This window comes from Hyperolius riggenbachi, chromosome 5, assembly GCF_040937935.1.
Source record: "Hyperolius riggenbachi isolate aHypRig1 chromosome 5, aHypRig1.pri, whole genome shotgun sequence".
In the NCBI taxonomy this organism is placed as follows: Eukaryota; Metazoa; Chordata; class Amphibia; order Anura; family Hyperoliidae; genus Hyperolius; species Hyperolius riggenbachi.
In genome coordinates, this window is record NC_090650.1 from 50,640,429 (window position 1) to 50,662,437 (window position 22,009).

At 45.1% G+C, this 22,009-nt stretch overlaps 2 protein-coding genes across 6 annotated transcripts in view; one reads left to right on the forward strand and one right to left on the reverse strand.

Moving 5' to 3' along the window:
• The window catches only part of PRTFDC1 (phosphoribosyl transferase domain containing 1), a 514,552-nt gene extending 507,440 nt beyond the window's left edge, over positions 1–7,112 (reverse strand). Inside the window, exon 1 of the mRNA XM_068235653.1 lies at positions 7,101–7,112. The gene's annotated coding sequence lies outside the window, so the exon portion shown is untranslated. The remainder of the gene's footprint in view (positions 1–7,100) is intronic.
• The window catches only part of GPR158 (G protein-coupled receptor 158), a 329,086-nt gene that overhangs the window by 200,851 nt on the left and 106,226 nt on the right, over positions 1–22,009 (forward strand). The window lies entirely within an intron of this gene.

The window sequence follows — 22,009 nt, forward strand, 5'->3', positions numbered from 1 at the left end:
TATAAAAAAGCCGCCGACTTTAAGGGTTAATAGCAAAGCCCCCTTAAATGCTAAGAGCCTCAAATTTGGAGAATATATTAAGGAGATCAGGAGGAATAAGAGGAAAATTTTTTTTTTCAAAAAGACCTTATAGTTTTTGAGAAAATCGATGTTAAAGTTTCAAAGGAAAAATGTAAACATTTAAAAACCCGCCGACTTTAACGATTAATAGCAAAGCCTGCTTAAAGTTTAGGAACACCAAATTCCCAGGGTATATTAAGGGGATCAGTGGGAATAAGAGGAAAAAAATTTTTTTCAAAAAGACCTTATAGTTTTTGAGAAAATCGATTTTTAAGTTTCAAGGGCGAAAATGTCTTTTAAATGCGGAAAATGTCAGTTTTTTTTGCACAGGTAACAATAGTGTATTATTTTCATAGATTCCCCCAAGTGGGAAGAGTTTTACTTACTTCGTTCTGAGTGTGGGAAATATAAAAAAAAAACGACGTGGGGTCCCCCCTCCCAGACCTCTTTAACCCCTTGTCCCCCATGCAGGCTGGGATAGCCAGAATGCGGAGCACCGGCCGCGTGGGGCTCCGCACCCTGACTATACCAGCCCGCATGGTCCATGGATTGGGGGGTCTCGGAAGGGGAGGGGCAGCCAAGCTTTCCCCTCCCCCTCCGAGCCCTTGTCCAATCCAAGGACAAGGGGCTCTTCTCCACCTCCGATGGGCGGTGGAGGTGGAGGCCGCGATTTCCTGGGTGGGGGGGTTCATGGTGGAATCTGGGAGTCCCCTTTAAAAAGGGGTCCCCCAGATGCCCACCCCCCTCCCAGGAGAAATGAGTATAGAGGTACTTGTAGTACCCCTTACCCATTTCCTTTAAGAGTTAAAAGTAAATAAACACACAAACACATAGAAAAAGTATTTTAATTGAACAAAAAACATAACCACGAAAAAAGTCCTTTAATATTCTTAATTAACCATTAATACTTACCTGTCCCTTTAAATAAATGATCCCACGCAATATCCTCGGAAATGTTCTATCAGTTACAATGTAACAAAGTTATTATGTAACAACTTTGTTACATTGTAACTACGCCGCACCCGACGCCACTCGCCGCTCAGCCGCCGCATACGCGTCCGTGCAGGACGCTAAGTCCCCGCAGCTCCCGCTGTCCACCCCGCCCACATCTGTCACCCACATGTCACCCACATGTGGGTGACATGTGGGTGACATGTGGGAGAGGCGGGGAGGGCAGCGGAGCCGGCGGGGACTTAGCGTCCTGCACGGACCCGACAGAGCTCTGAGCTATATAGCTCAGAGCTCTGAGAAGCATCTTTGTATTTGGGCTCCAAGGAGCCCCATTGGTCCTTAGCAGACCAATGGGGTTCCTTCAAATCAGAAGGAACCCCATTGGTCTGCTAAGGACCAATGGGGCTCCTTGGAGCCCAAATACAAAGATGCTTTCGAGAGCTCTGAGCTATAGCTCAGAGCTCTGTCGGGTCCTGCAGCGCAGACGCGGCGGCGGCGGCGGCGGTGAGTGACGTCGGGTGCGGCGTAGTTACAATGTAACAAAGTTGTTACATAATAACTTTGTTACATTGTAACTGATAGAACATTTCCGAGGATATTGCGTGGGATCATTTATTTAAAGGGACAGGTAAGTATTAATGGTTAATTAAGAATATTAAAGGACTTTTTTCGTGGTTATGTTTTTTGTTCAATTAAAATACTTTTTCTATGTGTTTGTGTGTTTATTTACTTTTAACTCTTAAAGGAAATGGGTAAGGGGTACTACAAGTGCCTCTATACTCATTTCTCCTGGGAGGGGGGTGGGCATCTGGGGGACCCCTTTTTAAAGGGGACTCCCAGATTCCACCATGAACCCCCCACCCAGGAAATCGCGGCCTCCACCTCCACCGCCCATCGGAGGTGGAGAAGAGCCCCTTGTCCTTGGATTGGACAAGGGCTCGGAGGGGGAGGGGAAAGCTTGGCTGCCCCTCCCCTTCCGAGACCCCCCAATCCATGGACCATGCGGGCTGGTATAGTCAGGGTGCGGAGCCCCACGCGGCCGGTGCTCCGCATTCTGGCTATCCCAGCCTGCATGGGGGACAAGGGGTTAAAGAGGTCTGGGAGGGGGGACCCCACGTCGTTTTTTTTTTATATTTCCCACACTCAGAACGAAGTAAGTAAAACTCTTCCCACTTGGGGGAATCTATGAAAATAATACACTATTGTTACCTGTGCAAAAAAAACTGACATTTTCCGCATTTAAAAGACATTTTCGCCCTTGAAACTTAAAAATCGATTTTCTCAAAAACTATAAGGTCTTTTTGAAAAAATTTTTTTTCCTCTTATTCCCACTGATCCCCTTAATATACCCTGGGAATTTGGTGTTCCTAAACTTTAAGCAGGCTTTGCTATTAACCGTTAAAGTCGGCGGGTTTTTAAATGTTTACATTTTTCCTTTGAAACTTTAACATCGATTTTCTCAAAAACTATAAGGTCTTTTTGAAAAAAAAATTTTTCCTCTTATTCCTCCTGATCTCCTTAATATATTCTCCAAATTTGAGGCTCTTAGCATTTAAGGGGGCTTTGCTATTAACCCTTAAAGTCGGCGGCTTTTTTATATTATACGGAGCGTTACGGTTTAATGCGAAATTACGGTAGCGTTTAATGCGAAATTACGGCATGAACGAAACGCGAAATTTCGCGTTGAAAATTACGCTTACGGTATTTTCAATTACGATTTTAATGGCAATTTCGCTACGCTAATTTCGCATCGTAATCGCAAATTTCGCATGCGTAATTATAGTAATGCGAAATTACGAAAATTTCAGCTCAACTCTACTCACACTCACTTACGCGTCTTGCAGCTTTGATGTTATTCCATGCGGGCTCCGGCCTGTAGCCTCGCAGGTCAGGGTCTCCTCTAGCTACGTCTCGCCGCTTCCACCGGTAGAGCGTCCGCCTCTGGTCTACTCGCGGCTCCGCTCATTCTGGCTGTGCGGCTTCCGGATAGTTGGCTAGCTGGGAGTGATGTCACTTCCCTTCCGGGTTTCTGCGTTCCACTCTGCGTTCCAATACGGCTGCTGCTTTCAAAGCATGTGTAGGCAGGCCGTATATAGCGTACTTAGCGTGCTATGTTGCAAATTGTGGATACAGCTTCTCAAGTTGGCAGAAAACCCCTCTTACATCGACATGTTTCGATGGTTAACGACCATCTTCATCAGGATAAGGGTTTTTTATGACCTTATTTTTTAATAGATTTTACATAAGGAGAAATAAATATACAAACAAATAGAAACTTAGACATAGTGGTGAAGAGAGCCTACCTACCAAGCACTCAGACCAGGGTTCAATTCCCAGCCAAGGTCTGTAAGCTGGCTTTTGAAATCCTACAATTTCCTGGAAGATGAGACCCTCCTCCCTCCAGGAAGAGGAAGGAAGAAAAGTACTAAAGGGATGGTTAATAGGGTCTATGGGCTACCATATAGCATAAACAAGGTTGCTTTTGCAATTATTTAAATGTTTTCGTCGGAATTCGGAATTCCGCGGAATTTCGCAAAAATCCGGCGGAATTTTCATAGCAACGGAATTCAGCGCTGGCGGAATCCACTAATTCCGGTGGAACGGAAGTTGCTCTTTCCGATCATCCCTAGTCTTGGTTATGCTTGAAAGAAGTCTTTTGTATGTATACTCACAAAGGTAGGTTGCTCTGAGAGGCAACCACTCTTATGCGCATGTGGGAAAGTACCATCCTCACAAGGCCTTTGCTTGGGTGTTCTCGGTCGCTGCTCCCAAAAAAATATTTCCGACTCGCAAGGTATGCGAGAGCGAAAAACCCTACAATCGTAGGGTGTAAGTAGAAAATTTGGATAGTAGGAGCAGGCTCCCAATTCAAAATTATATGTATTTAGGGACTGAATAAACTAGATTTTTGGCTTTAAAGAGTAACTTTCAGGCTGAAAAAGCTAATTTAAACCTCTATTCTCCTGTGTTAAACAGTTTAGAAGGAAGCCAAAAAGGCAATACTGAAGTTAAAAATCTCTCTTACTTTGATTTTTGCTGAACAGCAAGGCTCGTTATTCCCAAGCTCCTAAGGAGGCCGGTAGGACGCATAGCAGATATTGCAAAGCATTCTGGGGCTGCTTCTTCTCCCTACTGCACTACCTTGGTCCTCCCCTTCATTTCCCTATCCCGCCCTAAGGCTGCTTTCACAGTGAGAAGTTACAGGCTCATGTTACAGCAGCTTGTAACTTGCAGCCTAACTCACAGCACTAAAAAATCACAGGGCACATGTTCTGTTAGAGTATACTGCATGAGTCCGCTATTGTTCCTAGCCACATGGCTAATTAATATTCACTGCACAGTAGTGTTGTCCGGATCATGAACCATTATCTTTTTTGTGAGTCGAATCATCAGGAAGCAAGGTAAGGGAGGATATTACATCACAATTGGCTTCATACAAGACAGACAAACATGGAACCTGCCATGAGCTGTCAGGAGCATCATTCTCTGCAAATACTATATAAAAATTCTGTGAAATCCAAACGTGGACAATGAAATGCATATGTAATGTAAGTACAGCCAATATTTAGCTACTGATATATGTGTTTTTTTCTCTGAGACCCTATACCTAACAGTTCCTCTTTAAAGAAAAATGATCAAATTCAATCAGAATGTTAGACTACTATAAAAAATGTGTTTATTAGATTCGTTTAGCACAGTGACAACGCGTTTCTCGGCGTATGTTGCTTCCTCAGGTCAAATACGTGCCTTAAAAGAAAACAAGGGATGGCGCTCAGATCCAATAACATTGCAAATTAACATAACATGCAAGACATATGATAATTCAAAAAAATTGTAAAAGATTTTATATATATATATATATATATTGTGAGGGATCAGCTGCAAATGGTGAGTACTCAGCGGGAGATAGCAGCACAGACAGGTGTATTTTCCAAAACAAACAATAGTTTATTGGACAGCAGGCTTCTTAAACAGCAGTCTTTTGGCAGTTTGTAAAGTACAGTTCAAATGAAAACAAAAAGGCCAGTCCAGGCCAGCAGCTTACATTCAGCTTTCAATATCAGGAACACACCAAACTCCATGTGCAGCCTGCACTTTCTCTCCAGAGCAAACCAGCTTCCTGGAATCAAACGTGAAGTCTTTCTCAGCAGACTTCCAGACCTTGCTGGTCACACCCACTCTCTCTCCTCCTACTCCAGCCTTTCAAAGCTGCTCTGTTAACCCTGTGTGAGCCTTCTCCAGCAGAAGCCCACATACACAGAGCAATCGATCCACCCAGGATCTGGCGACCAGATGCGCCCGCCCACTCTGCATCTGGTCAGCTCCGGACCCAAGTAAGGTTTTTAACCTCTGTCCATGTGACAGACAGCCAAAACCTTTTTATTCCGGAGCTGCTACTGGATGTAGCGTCTGATCCCAGGTGGAATGTACCTCCCATCCAACACAACCTGGGACAAATCGATCACCTCCTGGGTATCGACTTTGTCACATACTCCCCCCCTCTGTTCGATCCCGTGGGATCGGACACAGTCTGCGGCAAGACAGAATGCCCTTGATAGAGCATCTGCATTGCCATGCAGTCTTCCAGCTCTGTGCTCCACAGAAAAATTAAAGGGCTGTAATGCCAGAAACCAGCGCGTTACCCTTGCATTTTTCTCCTTGTTTTGAGACATCCATGTGAGAGGAGCATGGTCGGTAATGAGGCGAAAGCGACGGCCCAAGAGATAGTACCGCAGAGCCTCGAGTGCCCACTTGATGGCCAGACACTCCCGCTCCACGATACTATATCTTTCTTCGGCTGCGGTCAGCCTTCGACTCAGATACACAACTGGGTGCTCCTCTCCATTGACGATTTGGGATAGGACTGCTCCTAACCCCACAGCTGAAGCATCTGTCTGTACCAGAAACTCTTTTTTAAAATCAGGCGTGATCAAGACTGGACCCCTGCACAATGCCTCCTTAAGACCTTGAAAGGCTTCTTCAGCCTCCTGTCCCCATGCACCCATGGAGGAACTTTTCCCTTTTGTGAGGTTTGTAATGGGAGTGGCCAAAGTGGCAAAATTTGGAATGAACCTCCTATAATAGCCCACCAAACCTAAGAAGGTCCTGACCTGCTTTTTCGTGGTAGGCCTAGGCCAGTCCCTTATGGCCTCCACTTTCTGCACTTGGGGCTTAATCAGACCTCTCCCAATTGTGTACCCCAGGTAACGAGCCTCCTCCAACCCTACTGCACACTTTTTGGGGTTCGCTGTCAGCCCCGCCTTTCTAATGGCATCCAGGACCGCCTGGACTTTTGGAAGGTGGCTTTCCCAATCTGTACTGAAGACGACAACGTCGTCCAAATAAGCCGCAGCATACCGCTGATGCGGCCTGAGGATCTTGTCCATCATCCTTTGAAAGGTGGCTGGGGCCCCTTGCAACCCAAACGGCATCCTGACATACTGAAACAGCTCTTGGGGAGTCGAGAAGGCTGTCTTCTCCTTGGCTGATTCAGATAAGGGCACCTGCCAATATCCCCGGGTCAGATCTAAGGTGGTGACATATCTTGCGGGGCCCAGCCTTTCGACTAACTCATCTACCCTTGGCATAGGGTAGGCATCAAATTTTGACACCTCATTCAATTTTCTGAAGTCATTACAGAAACGAATGGATCCGTCAGGCTTCGGAACTAGAACTATGGGGCTATTCCATTCGCTGTTGGACTCCTCAATAACCCCCAGTTCCAGCATTCTTTCTACTTCCCCTGCTATGGCCTGTCTGCGAGCTTCAGGTATTCGATAAGGTTTAAGGCGGACCTGTACATGGGGCTCAGTCACAATATCATGCCTGATGACTTGGGTACAACCCGGAAGTTCCGAGAACACCTCTCGATTCCGTAAGAGGAACTCTCGGACCTCCCGTTTCTGTGAAACAGACAGCGCCTCAGCCACCTGTACCAGCTCTATTCCACCCTTGGTGGATTCTTGAGTAACCTGGGAAGCTGCAAGAACCACCCTCTCTTTCCAGGGCTTCAGTAAATTCACATGGTAAATCTGTTCCGGCTTCCTCCGGCCAGGTTGGTAAACTCGGTAATTCACCTCCCCTACCTTCTCAATAATCTCATATGGTCCTTGCCACTTAGCCAAAAACTTGCTTTCAACCGTGGGAACCAACACCAGGACCCGATCCCCAGGACTGAAAGCTCGCACCTTTGCTGACTTATTATAAACACGAGACTGCGCCTCCTGGGCATGTTGCAAATGCTCTCTGACTAAAGGCATCACTGCTGCAATCCTATCTTGCATGCCAGACACATGTTCAACAATACTTCTGTAGGGGGTGGCCTCTTGCTCCCAGGTTTCTTTGGCTATATCCAAGATTCCCCGTGGGCATCGCCCATACAACAACTCAAACGGCGAAAAACCTGTGGAAGACTGAGGGACCTCCCGAATTGCAAACATTAAGTAGGGCAAAAGGCAATCCCAATCTTTGCCATCCTTGTCCACTACTTTCTTTAACATATTTTTTAAGGTTTTGTTGAATCTTTCCACAAGCCCGTCCGTTTGAGGGTGGTACACTGAAGTACGAATCTGATCGATCTTCATCAGTTTACACACTTCTTTCATCAATTTTGACATAAATGGGGTACCCTGGTCTGTCAAAATTTCCTTTGGCAAACCTACTCTGGTGAACATGTGGAACAACTCACGTGCAATCACTTTAGACGACGTATTTCTCAGGGGAACCGCTTCTGGGTAACGAGTGGCATAGTCCACTACCACCAGAATATATTGGTGACCGCGTGCGGATCGAACCAATGGCCCAACTAGGTCCATGGCTATCCTTTCGAAGGGAACTTCGATAATGGGCAAGGGGACGAGCGGACTTCGAAAATGGGGAGCTGGAGCACATCTTTGGCATTCGGGACAGGATTCACAGTAAGCTTTTACATCTCCATGTACCCCAGGCCAAAAGAATCGCTGTAGGACTCGGTCCCTAGTTTTTTCGGTACCCAAATGTCCCCCCAGGGCATGTTTGTGCGCTAGGTCTAGGACCATTGTGCGATACGACTTAGGCACTACGAGTTGTTCCACAACCTCACCCTGAATTTTACAAACCTGGTACAGCAAGTCTGATTGTACCGCCAAATGAGGAAATGCTTTCTCAGCCCTGACCACTTGGGGTTCACCGTTCAACACCTTGACATTTTCCCACGCTTTTGCCAGCGTAGGATCCCTTAGCTGGGCCGTCCCAAAGTTATCCCGAGAAACCTCCAGCTCTGGTAGGACCGAGCCCTCAGAGGTCTCTGGGGATAACTCAGAGTCCCCAGCAAACACCTCCAAGGGAGAAAACATTTCATTACCATCAATTTCTGTATTATTTTTAGATTCCAGCTCTCTTGAGCCTCCACAGTTATCCCCTTCCCACAAGTTCCAGAACAGTGGAAAGTCCCTCCCCAGGATGACACTATGTGCCAAGTTCGGGCTCACCACTATTTCCTGAGTGGCAGGTCCACAGTTTGTTTCAATGGTGAGAAGGGCAGTGGGGTATTGTTTAGAGTCCCCATGAACACATTGTACTGTGACCCGACGATTCCCCAGCCAGGCCGGGTCCACTAAACTGGAATGCACCAGGGTCACCAAGCTACCAGAGTCTAAGAGAGCCTGGACAGTTTTTCCAGCAATTTTTACCACCGCCAAATGAGAGTCACAGCTTGCGATATACACAGGTCGCGCAAACAAGGACCTGCGACGAGTGTAATCGCACTCCATGGGTTCAACTGCCTGAGGACAGTTAGCAGCAATATGTCCCCACTCTTTACATTGCCAACATTGTACCGGGGATCGACTTCTTACCATTGTGCCTGGTCGACCTCGGCCTGCAGAGCTTGGCTCACTGACCACACCCCCCACAAAGTCAGCTTTTGTCTTACCAGTTCCCTGGGGTGCTGCCAGTCTCCGGGTAGCTGAGCGCTGTCCTGTGGCCCAAGCCAAAGAGTCCTCTGCAGCCAGATAACGTTCCAGCAGCGCAATGAGTTCATCAGCTGACTGTGGATCTGCATGACTCACCCACCTTCGCAAAGCCGGCGGTAGGGAGCGCAAGAAACGGTCAATGGTAACTCTTTCGACGACCTCCGGAGCTGTTAACTTCTCAGGTTCCAACCACTTCTTTACCAAGTGGATTAGATCGTGCATCTGGGACCTTGGAGAGCATCCGGCTGAATAGGACCACTGGTGAACTCGCTGGGCTCGCACCGCCGGGGTGACACCAAGTCTACGCAGGATCTCCTCCTTCAGCTTGTCGTAGTCTTTAGCATCCTCTAGGGCAAGGTCGAAGTAGGCCTTTTGAGCATCCCCAGTCAGGAATGGCGCTACCAATCCTGCCCATTGCGTTTTAGGCCAGGCTTCCCTCTCCGCTGTCCTCTCAAAGGTATGGAGGAACGCCTCGACGTCATCATGAGGAGTCAGCTTCTGCAAGAAGTGGCTTGCGCGGATGGTGCCTCCACTGCCAGGTACTAGCAGCTGTCCCTCTTGGTTCCGAGCCACCAGTTGTTGCACCAACTCACTCACTGCTTTCCTGTCAGCCTCAGCAGTATGACGATCGGCCTCCGCAGCTGCAGCCAGACTCTCACACAGGGCAACCGCTTGCTGCTGTACTGCCTCTGTATGTTGTTGCAGGGCTGTGTTCGTTTTCCGCTGCTCAGCATTAGCCTGTTGCAAGGCCGCATTCGCCAACACCAGCTGCTTCACCATTTCATCCATGCTGCTGTTCAAATTTTTAACTCTTGCGCCAAACACACTGTCGCTGTAGGCATGCTAAGTTGCCCGCATCCTCCACCAATTGTGAGGGATCAGCTGCAAATGGTGAGTACTCAGCGGGAGATAGCAGCACAGACAGGTGTATTTTCCAAAACAAACAATAGTTTATTGGACAGCAGGCTTCTTAAACAGCAGTCTTTTGGCAGTTTGTAAAGTACAGTTCAAATGAAAACAAAAAGGCCAGTCCAGGCCAGCAGCTTACATTCAGCTTTCAATATCAGGAACACACCAAACTCCATGTGCAGCCTGCACTTTCTCTCCAGAGCAAACCAGCTTCCTGGAATCAAACGTGAAGTCTTTCTCAGCAGACTTCCAGACCTTGCTGGTCACACCCACTCTCTCTCCTCCTACTCCAGCCTTTCAAAGCTGCTCTGTTAACCCTGTGTGAGCCTTCTCCAGCAGAAGCCCACATACACAGAGCAATCGATCCACCCAGGATCTGGCGACCAGATGCGCCCGCCCACTCTGCATCTGGTCAGCTCCGGACCCAAGTAAGGTTTTTAACCTCTGTCCATGTGACAGACAGCCAAAACCTTTTTATTCCGGAGCTGCTACTGGATGTAGCGTCTGATCCCAGGTGGAATGTACCTCCCATCCAACACAACCTGGGACAAATCGATCACCTCCTGGGTATCGACTTTGTCACAATATATATATATATATATATATATATATATATATATATATATATATATATATATATAACATTGTTTTATTAAAAATGAATGTATATACAGTATATATGAGCATAAAGGCATAATAATGGAAGTGCTACCTGGGTGCAATGTACATGAAGAATTGTATGGCATAGGCCTTATACATTTACATCAAAACCTTTCAACATGCTATTGGTCTAATTATGCAGTGGATATGTATCTAAAAGCAAACAGTTTTTTGTTTTTGTTTTTTTTTTGCATGTTATGTTTATTTGCAATGTTATTGGATCTGAGTGCCATCCCTCGTTTTGTTTTAAGGCACGTATTTGACCTGAGGAAGCGGCTTACGCCGAGAAATGCGTTGTCACTATGCTAAACGAATGTAATAAAAAAAATTTTTATAGTAGTTTAACATTCTGATTGAATTTGATCATTTTTTTCATTAAAGCCAAAAATCTAGTTTATTCAGTCCCTAAATACATATAATTTTGAATTGGGCACATTCTACTATCCAAATTAGGAAACAAATCCACTTTAGCAGAGTCTCCGTTTCTGGAACAGAAAATTTTATATTATAAGTCAAGCCAAGGCGTAAAATCACTGCTATACTGGAAACTGCAATTATGCTAATTTGAGGAAATGGCTTTAATCCGCTGCAGCCAAATTTAACAAGACTTCCACATTGCTTCCTGGCTTAAGTTTAACTCCGGTCTCCTGCAAATGGTGCTGTTCTTCTCAACCCTGCTTTTTTGGGAATGAACGTGGATGATGCTCAGAATGCTGGAACAATCAGCTTGTATCTGCAGGCTGATATTAAAGGATACCTGAGGTGACATGTGACACGATAAGATAGACGTGTATGTACAGTGCCAGACACACAAAACACTATGCTGTGCTCCTTTCTTTCTTTCTCGGCCTGAAAGAGTTAATCATCAGGTATGTAAGTGACAGTTTCTGTCTGAGTCAAGACTGGGTTAGACTACAGTGTGACCCTCACCGATAAGGAATTACAACCATAAAACACTTTCCTAGCAGAAAATGGCATCTGAGAGCAGGGAAGAAATAAAAAGGGTCAATAGTTCATAGCTTTTAAGCTCTGGCAAACTTCAATTAATGTGTCATTGAGCAGAGACAATGAAACAGTAAAAACATAAAAAACGCAGATTTAAATATACAATAAAAAGGGGGCTAGCTAAAAAAAAGTAATTTATAGGAGGATGATAGATACAAATGTTTATCTCATCAGTTTATATTCACTTCGGGGGTCCTTTAAAGTGAACCAGAGAGGAAACACCCTCATGTATTTTACCATATATATCAGTGGGAACATTAGAGAAAACACCTACCCTGCTCTCTGTTTCATTTTTCACTGTTCAGCCAGCTTCTTACCAGCCCTGATAAAATCCCCAACTGAGCATTCAGTCTGGCTTTGCTCAGGAATCATTATAGCTGAGTCTGTGTTCTATGATGTCTTTTCAAGTCCAAGCCTGCCCCCTTGTGGCTCTGCTCAGGAATAATTATAGCTGAGTCATAGCAAAGCCAGACTGAATGCTCAGTCAGGGATTTTATCAGGGCTGGTAAGAAGCAAGCGGAACAGTAAAGAATGAAACCGAGAGCAGGGTAGGTGTTTTCTCTAATGTTCCCACTGATTTATATGGTAAAATACATGAGGGTGCTCCGTCTCTGGTTCACATTCTGTTACCTCAAATAAAGCTGACTTGGGGGTAGCGGCATAAACCAGTGTTATGCTGCAACTCCTGCTTTTATGCATACTTTAACACCTAATTCCCGTGGTTTTAATGCAAGGCACATTATTTTTTTACATTGCTGTTTAGTAAATAGCCTACAGTAGAATCCCAGTTATCTGGGAATTTAAAGTGACACTGAAGACAGAAAAAAAATATGATATAATGGGCCATATGCAATTTACATTTTCTCCTAGGAGATAATTTTTCATCCACTTTTAGGGCCCATTCACACTTGAGCGTTTTGCTGGCGATTTTGGCAAAATGCTCAAACGCTAGCACTTTTCAAAGCGCTGGTGTAATAAAAGTCTATGCCGTTCTTACTTGGGCGATTTGCGCTAATCGCCGTAAATCGCCCAAAAATGCAAAACGCAAATGCGTCGCCTGCACCATGTTTAGGCGAATTCCTGACGATCGCCTTTCAGTGCTACAGAAGCGCTAAACGCAATCGCGGAAAAATCGCCACAGTGTCCAGTGATTTTTCCGCGTGATATAGCGGAAAAACCACTCCTGCAAAACGCCGGCAAAAATCGCCGGCGTTTTGCAAAATCAAGTGTGAATGGGCCCTTAGAACAACTTTTCAGCACTTTGTAATTGAAAAAGTACCAAGAAGTAGGTGCAAAAGTACTATTAAAACTATTTAAAGTATTTTATTGCTTGCTTGAGATTCAAAAAGCATTTTATTGACAAGTTTGGAAAATATCACTTAGGAGAGAACATAGGAGAAAAAGTGAATTGCATATGGGCCAATGTATTGTATGTGGTGTAGTACAGTTAATAAATAGAACATACTGTACATAGCAATAAAAGTCTCATATTTTTATTTTCAGTTATATAGCTTTTTTTATGACATTGCATCACTCAGTTTTCAAATCTGCAAGGACTATTGCCCTTGCCTTGCCTTGGATACTTCCAGCGCACCCCAGGAAACAGCAATAAGTGTGAAATATCCATTGACTTTCATTGCTTTGGTGCCCCCAGGCAGCAAATAGAGTAATGCAAGGCAGGTTTATATCCAGTCACACCCTGATGAAGCCCCAGTTGGTGCGAAACGGGTAGGTGTGCAGGTCCTAGTAGAGGGGGAGGAGTCCCCTAAAGTGTTGGTTGCAGCCTTAGTTATCACATGCCTCGGAATGGTGTTCAGCAGAGTCCTCTACTGTGTGGAGTATATTATGTTCTATAGTTATATACCTGGATGTAACCTTTTTATTTTGGGCATTTTTTTTTTCACAGTTAATAACATTGCAAATCTTTGCTAAGATTACAAGCCTAGTTTAATTTATAATGTATCCCTAATATTACTCAGAGACATCTGGTGAGCTGCCTCTTTGTTAATTTAGCTGAAGAATTCAATCCACGTTATACGAGATTTTATCCATTATGTAAATGTTATAGACTTCAAATGGCTTCCTTAAACAGACAAAATCATTAGGAGGAACGTATGATGAGAGTGAAACTAAGGAGCGTTTCCCAAGCTAAGAATAAAGCAGATTGTTTCCACCCAAGTGAAACGCACCGCACTCATTTTCGGGGCCTTCCCGGAGATCTCCGTGCAGAGATTATGGGAGATACAGCAATGCCTTCCAAAAAAAGAAACCGTATAACCTGCATAGTTACAGCCTCATTGGCGGTCCTTCATTTTTATTGACTTGGCTGATACAGTGCTGAGTATTTGGCATGTGTACCAGCACTTTAACGCTGCTGAACGTTTCAATCCTTAATGGTTACCCGTAACGCATGCATCAAATAAGGGAGCCTGGAAAAAAGAGTACATTTGAAATTGGCGCCGGTAGACTTGGGCGCATGATACAGCGGTATATAGCTGATCCTGCTTCTGCACAAGTCCGGGCCGATTTAATTACTATTCCCCCTCCAGGCCGACATGGATAGTGGGGGAATGAAATAATTTGGCTTCCGGCGATTGCTGGAGGCCGAATTATTATGTTTTTAAGCAACGTCGGCTCAGTCTTCTGACGGAGCCGACGTTACTCACTGAGCACTTCAATAGGAATGATTCCTATTGAAGTCTATGGAAGGGCCGGCTGCGCCCAAATCTAGCAGAGCTGAAAAGCACTGCTCCGGGAAAAAAGGGTGCGGGTTATAGCCAAAATGTTATAATATTGTCCATAACCATATTTTATTGTTTCTTCATGTAATAAAATCTGAAAATATTGTCTATAAAAATGAAAATGAATATTACCGATATTTTACTACAACTAAATCTGGCCCTAGTCTCACACAGAACCGTCCCTCTACTGATGCCTAACCCTTAGACCCCCTTGGTGGGCGTACGAGAGAGAACAGCGCCGGAGACTTGGGCGCAGGACACAGCCAGTATATGGCTGATCCTGCTGCCGTACAAGTCCGGGCCGTGTTAATTACTATTCCCCCTCCAGGCCGACATGGATAGTGAGGGAATTAAATAATTCGGCTTCCAGCAATTGCTGGAAGCCGAATTGTTGTTTTAAAAGCAACTTTAGGTCCGTAGTTCCTATTACGGCCTATGGTGGCGCCGGCTGCGCCCAAGTCTCCAGCGCTGGATTTACCGTGTTCGCTTGGTGGTGCCTAATCCTAATACTCCTCTGGTGGTGCCTAATCCTAATACTCCTCTGGTGGTGCCTTACCCTAACACTTCCCTGGTGGTGCCTTACCCTAACACTCCCCTGTTTGTGCCTAACCCTAAGACTCCTCTGGTGGTGCCTAACCCTAAGTCTCCCCTGGTGGTGCCTTACCCTAACACTCCCCTCGTGGTGCCTAACCCTAACACTTCCCTGGTGGTGCCTAACCCTAACACTCCCCTGCTTGTGCCTAACTCTAATACTCCTCTGGTGGTGCCTAACCCTAAGACTCCCCTGGTGGTGCCTTACCCTAACACTCCCCTCGTGGTGCCTAACCCTAACACTCCCCTGCTTGTGCCTAACTCTAATACTCCTCTGGTGGTGCCTAACCCTAAGACTCCCCTGGTGGTGCCTAACCCTAACACTTCCCTTGTGGTGCCTAACCCTAACACTCCCCTGCTTGTGCCTATCCCTAAGACTCCTTTGGTGGTGCCTAACCCTAACACTTCCCTGCTTGTGCCTAATTCTAAGACTCCCCTGGTGGTGTCTAACTCTAAGACCTCCCTGGTGGTGCCTAACCCTAAGACCCCAACTGGTGGTGCCTTACCCTAACACTCCCCTGGTGGTGCCTAACCCTAAGACCCCCCTGGTGGTGCCTAACCCTAAGACCCCCCTGGTGGTGCCTAACCCTAAGACCCCCCTGGTGGTGCCTAACCCTAAGACCCCCCTGGTGGTGCCTAACCCTAAGACCCCCAGTGGTTCCTAACCCTAAAATCCTCTTCCTGATGCCTAACCTAAACCGATAGCAGTAAAAAAGGGCGCCGGTGGCTAATGGATGAAAAGGACGCTGCCATAGTCTCTAATGCTTTTATTGTTAATACGGCGCCCATAGCAGAAAAAGGGCACCCGATAAATATCGTAACAACATTAGTTTTTGAAATACTGTATGTTATGGTTTTAGAAGCTTTTTGTCACATTATTTCGTTTGTATGAACAGATTTTACATTATCAAATATATTTCTATGTGTGTAAGGGTGTTTCTGCAGGGGGAGTGGTTAGGGTTAGGCACCACCAGGGGTGGTGGTTAGGGTTAGGCACCACCTGGACATGGTTAGGGTTAGGCAACACCTGGGGGGTGGTTAGGGTTAGGCACTACCAGGGGGGTGGTTAGGGTGCATTAAAAAAGGGCACCAGGAAAAAAGGGCCCGGCTGGATAACGAATTGGCGCCGGTGGATAACAAAATCTCAATAATTATAAACAACGTAAAAGAAGGAACATGCGCTTCTAAAATATCAACTACTTTTTAATCAGATAATTGTATGAGTCAACAAATCAATATAATTTAAAAGGATCCTATACTTATAAAAGCAATCCACAATCACCCCACCATCACATTCACACAATCATACACTATGCGTGACCTGCCGCATATAGCCTTCCAGCACCAAGAAAAATTTGTTTAATTTCCAGGATGCAGTTCACTTTTGCAAAAAAAGGGAAGCTCAGGTTGCAGCGTTACAACGAATAAAACTTGCGAGTCCTTCAAAAAAAGACCCAGTGTGTCCACAATGGCAGGTAGAAAAATTTCATATACTCTCCACCGTTATAGAAAAAAACTCCAGGATTAATCCTCCCAAGGTTGTGATGTGGTCTATAATGCGCTTCTTAGTTATATATAAAATTGCTCATATCATTGATCCACTCAAGGTACCTTAAGTTAGATGATCAGGTCCTGCGTAGCTAAGAACTCCACAACTCTCCGTCTAGATTGCGGGGATACCCGGCGGCCTACGTCACTTCCTTCTGGCAATCCCAGTGGTGACGCTCGCTCTTCCGGGATCTTCGCTTGTAGTGTCTTTGTAATCGGTGACGTCACCTTAAAGATATAGGAGCTCTTTTTCGAAGTGCAGCCGCTAAGCGCTTCTACGGCTCACAGCTCTTAAATATCTTGACACATAGAAGACAGAGTCAATATCTTCACCTCTACGCGTTTCAGCTAAATAACGTTAGCCTTCTTCAGGAGGAACAGTTGCCATTTGGGACCTCTCATGTTATATAGACCATCTGATTCAAGTAACCACCTCTGCAGGGGAGGGTCCCTCACCTCAAATCTCTCCAGATATGTAGATACTTTTTTGCAGAAATACACTAAGAGGACTGAAGCTTATCTGGAAGACACTAAACATGCCTTAAAGATTTTGGAACATTTGGAATGGGAAGAAGATTGGCTGCTGTGTACTTTAGATGTTACATCACTTTACACCATAATTGACCATCAGAAGGGACTGGAAGCAGTTAAATACTTTTTGGATGGTGATGATACAATGAACCCAGTACAGGCAGATTTTATTTTGGATGCGATTAGATTCATTCTTGAACATAATTATTTCCTATATGGTGAGGGGTGGTACCTGCAGACCAGCGGAACTGCGATGGGGACCCGGTTCGCACCTGCCTATGCAAATTTATTTATGTCTTATTGGGAGACCCAGCACGTCTATGGAGATCTGGGTCTCGGTGCGGGCCGGGTCCTATGGCGTCGTTTTATAGACGACATTCTGCTGGTCTGGCATGGAGATCGGAACTCATTAGAGAAGTCTATAGAAACCATTAACACTAATAATTGGAATATAAAATTAACTGCGAATATTAGTGACCACAGTGTCAATTTCCTTGATCTAGAGATATACGTTGAGTCAGGAAGATTGAAAACCAGAACATTCCAAAAAGCTGTTGATGTAAATAGCTATATTCTTTATAGCAGCTGTCATTTACCCCGCTGGCTAAATAGTGTACCGGGGGGACAGTTCACGAGACTCCGACGCAATTGTACAGATAAAGTGGAATATGACATTGAAGCGCGGGGTCTCGTGGACTGCCTTCTAGAAAAGGGGTACCCTGAAAATATGATTATGAAGTCAAAAAATATGGTAGATAGAAAGGGACGGAAAGATCTACTGGCATCAAAGAGTAGGATTGAAAACAATAACGTGGATTTTTCCATGATCTTTCAATACACTTCCCAATCTAGATTGGTTGCAAAAATAGTAGAAAAACACTGGAGTGTATTGAGGGAAGATAAAATTCTAGGCGATTTACTGCCAAACACACCCAAATTAATTTTTAGGAGGGCACCAAATATAGGGCTATCAATTGCCACAGCTGCCAATGAGAAAAAGCAGAATTTTCCAGAAGAGGCAAATGGGAAAAAGGGCTTCAAGAGATGTGGAATATGTACTGGGTGTAGAGTCACTCATAACCCTGGCAGGATATTAGAGGTTATTACAGAAGCCGGAATAACATATAAAATTAAGGACTCAATAACCTGTAACACAAAGGGAGTTATTTATTGTATCCAGTGTCCCTGTGATAAAATATATGTAGGTAGAACCAAGAGGGCCCTGCATACACGTATAGGTGAGCACTGCAAAAATATCATGAAGAAAAACATGAAAACCCCATTATCTAACCATTTCAAAGAAAAACACGGGGGATCTCTGAGGGGAACGACTTTTTGGGGCCTAGAAATTATTAAAAAAGATCCAAGGGGAGGAGACTACATCCGTAAAATGTCAAGAAATGAATCAAAGTGGATCTTCCAATTGGACACTTTGATTCCTAAAGGTTTAAATAATGAAATGGAAACATTTGCATTTTTTAATGAATAAATTAATTTTTTACTGTATGGCAATCCCTTGATGTAATTTGGGTGAATGTGAGAGAGAATGTGGGTATGGAAAGGGTTAACAGCCAGGGGGAATGGAGAAATTTGCATATGAAATTATGGGAGGAAACTCCCCTGCAGAGGTGGTTACTTGAATCAGATGGTCTATATAACATGAGAGGTCCCAAATGGCAACTGTTCCTCCTGAAGAAGGCTAACGTTATTTAGCTGAAACGCGTAGAGGTGAAGATATTGACTCTGTCTTCTATGTGTCAAGATATTTAAGAGCTGTGAGCCGTAGAAGCGCTTAGCGGCTGCACTTCGAAAAAGAGCTCCTATATCTTTAAGGTGACGTCACCGATTACAAAGACACTACAAGCGAAGATCCCGGAAGAGCGAGCGTCACCACTGGGATTGCCAGAAGGAAGTGACGTAGGCCGCCGGGTATCCCCGCAATCTAGACGGAGAGTTGTGGAGTTTTTAGCTACGCAGGACCTGATCATCTAACTTAAGGTACCTTGAGTGGATCAATGATATGAGCAATTTTATATATAACTAAGAAGCGCATTATAGACCACATCACAACCTTGGGAGGATTAATCCTGGAGTTTTTTTCTATAACGGTGGAGAGTATATGAAATTTTTCTACCTGCCATTGTGGACACACTGGGTCTTTTTTTGAAGGACTCGCAAGTTTTATTCGTTGTAACGCTGCAACCTGAGCTTCCCTTTTTTTGCAAAAGTGAACTGCATCCTGGAAATTAAACAAATTTTTCTTGGTGCTGGAAGGCTATATGCGGCAGGTCACGCATAGTGTATGATTGTGTGAATGTGATGGTGGGGTGATTGTGGATTGCTTTTATAAGTATAGGATCCTTTTAAATTATATTGATTTGTTGACTCATACAATTATCTGATTAAAAAGTAGTTGATATTTTAGAAGCGCATGTTCCTTCTTTTACATTTATTCAATTGAAAGGTTTGTGGAATCCCCTTTTGGAATAGTGCAGCTGAGAAAGCCCACTAGCGCCACTTCCCACTGAGTTTTTGGAATTATAAACAACGGTTTATTGGTTAATGATAAATACCGTTGACTTTGGTTAACGATTAACACCGTTTTAAAACAGACGAGAGATAATAATGAAAAGATATTAACGTTAAAAATCGTTACGTAATTCAACAATACAGCTTACCCTAACCCTACTCTCACACAGAACCCTCCCCTGGTGGTGCCTAAAACTAACCACTTCCCTGGTGGTGCCTAAAACTAACCACCCCCTTTCCCCGGTGGTGCCTAACCCTTACCACGCGTGCATGAAAAAAGGGCACAAGGAAAAAGGAGCGATAACGAAATGGCGTAGTTCGATAACGAAATCTTAATAAAGATAAACATCGTTGTCGAACTTGGTTAACGATAAATACCGCTTTAAAAACATGGAAGATAATAAAAAACAACACACCTCTCAGGCATTAATCCCCCACAGGACACCTCAGCAAATTACTCAAAATCACATACAGTATATAATCAAACCTCAAATTTTATGCAGAGCAAAAGACTAAAAAATTACAAATTTCACTTATACCCACTTGCCACCCACCCACCCCATATCCAAACCCTCATAAAAACATAACAAACCCCCCCCCTCATCATGGCATGAAATTCCCCACAAAGCAACTGCCCACAACTAAACTGCCTGCGATATGTCCAATATAAACTGGGCGTCCCTACTGAAGTACAAAGAGCTTGAAACTTTTTCAATTCTTCCCAAGACAGACACTGGTTATTATGCAAAACCATAAAGAAAGCTTCTATTGGATTGATGTTAAATAGTTCTTTGATACCGCTGAACTATAGCATGTAAAGTTCACCAAACAGCTATATATCTAGTTCTAATAACGGCCCAAACGCAAGCAAACATCCTTAGATTAATCCAAATCGACAATCAATGTGATGCTTGAACACACAAATCCTTAGGGGCCAAATCGCAGCCACAAATCCCTCAATATATGAATCATTGATATTACAGGTCGCATGAACAAGGTGACTGTACCCAGGGCCGGGCCGAGGCATAGGCTGGAGAGGCTCCAGCCTCAGGGAGCAGTGTAGGAGGGGGCGCACAATTAATTCAGCTGTCATTCCTAATTGTGTTTGAAGCAGAAAGAAATAAGAAAAGGGGATACATAGCAGTGACTGCAAGCCAGATAACTAGATATTAAGGTGTTGGGGGGGTTGTGGGCCCCCTGTGGCGCCTCTTAGTCTAATAGCAATCAGTGTGTGACGGCTGGGGTGACAGGGATGGAGGGGCGCACTTTGGTGTCTCAGCCTTGGGTGCTGGAGGACCTTGTCCCGCCTCTGACTGTACCGCATCAGCAATGTCCATAAAAGCATGAAACAGTATTACCCGATTATGTAGAGCACAGAACTGTAGCTGTTGCAATCACGTTCTTGCGTTCCCTATCCATCCTGGATTGAATGGCAGGCTCCACTATGCCGTGTAGAGGATCAGTGGTATCAGGTCAGGCAGTGCTGATTGTTGATGGGTGACAGTGCGGGGTGTAGTTTGCTGACTAGTTTCGCCGCAAATATGGCATCATCAGAGCTGCCATGGAAGATAATACCGAAAATATATTAACGTTAAAAATCAGTACAGCTTAACTCAACCCTACTCTCACACAGAACACCTACTGGTGGTGCCTAAAACTAACCACTCCCCTGGTGGTGCCTAACCCTAACCCCCTACCCCCCCCCCCCCCGTTGGTGCCTAACCCTAGCCACCCACCCCCCTCGGTTTTACCTAACCCCCCACCCGGTGGTGCCTAACTCTAATCACCCCCCTGGTGGTGCCTAACCCTACCAGCCCCTTGTCTCGCCTAAAACTAACTGCCGCCTGGGTGGTGGCTAACCCTAACCACTCCCCCTGGTGGTGCCTAACCCTAACCACTCCGTCTGCAGAAACACAGTGAGTCTGAAATGAAATAAAAAAAAAAACCGATACTTACCTAAGGGGAGGGAAGGCTCTGGGTCCTATAGAGCTTTCCCGTTTTCCTCCTGGTCCCCACATTCCCCCGCAGGCATCCCCATTCCCCATTGGTCGTAGACTGCTCTCTTCTGGGTTGGGCTGGCTTCGGCAGTCTTCGGAAGCACTCGAGCTTCCAAAGACGGGCTGCTCTGAAATAGCGCATGCCCTCTCTTGCGCATTCACGCATGCACAGAACAGAGCTGCCCGTCTTCGGAATCCTGAGTGCTTCTGAAGACTGCTGAAGTCTTCCGCGGCGGGAGATTTGAACCGAGAAGCCTGCAGGGGAACGAGGGAACAGGGAGGAGAACAGGAAGGCTCTATAGGACCCAGAGCCTTCCCTCTCCTTAGGTAAGTATCTGTTTTTTGTTTTAAATTTCACTTTAAGGAGTCTTGCTCAATGTCTCCTTACTGAATAGGTGGAGGCTTACTGAACAGGAAGAGTCAAGGTTCAAATCCTGGTCTCCTGTGTCAGAGGCAGAGCCCTTAACCAGTACACTGTCCAACCACTATCTGATAGTGGCAAGTTATAAACTGTCACCTCTGTGAAAACTGAATG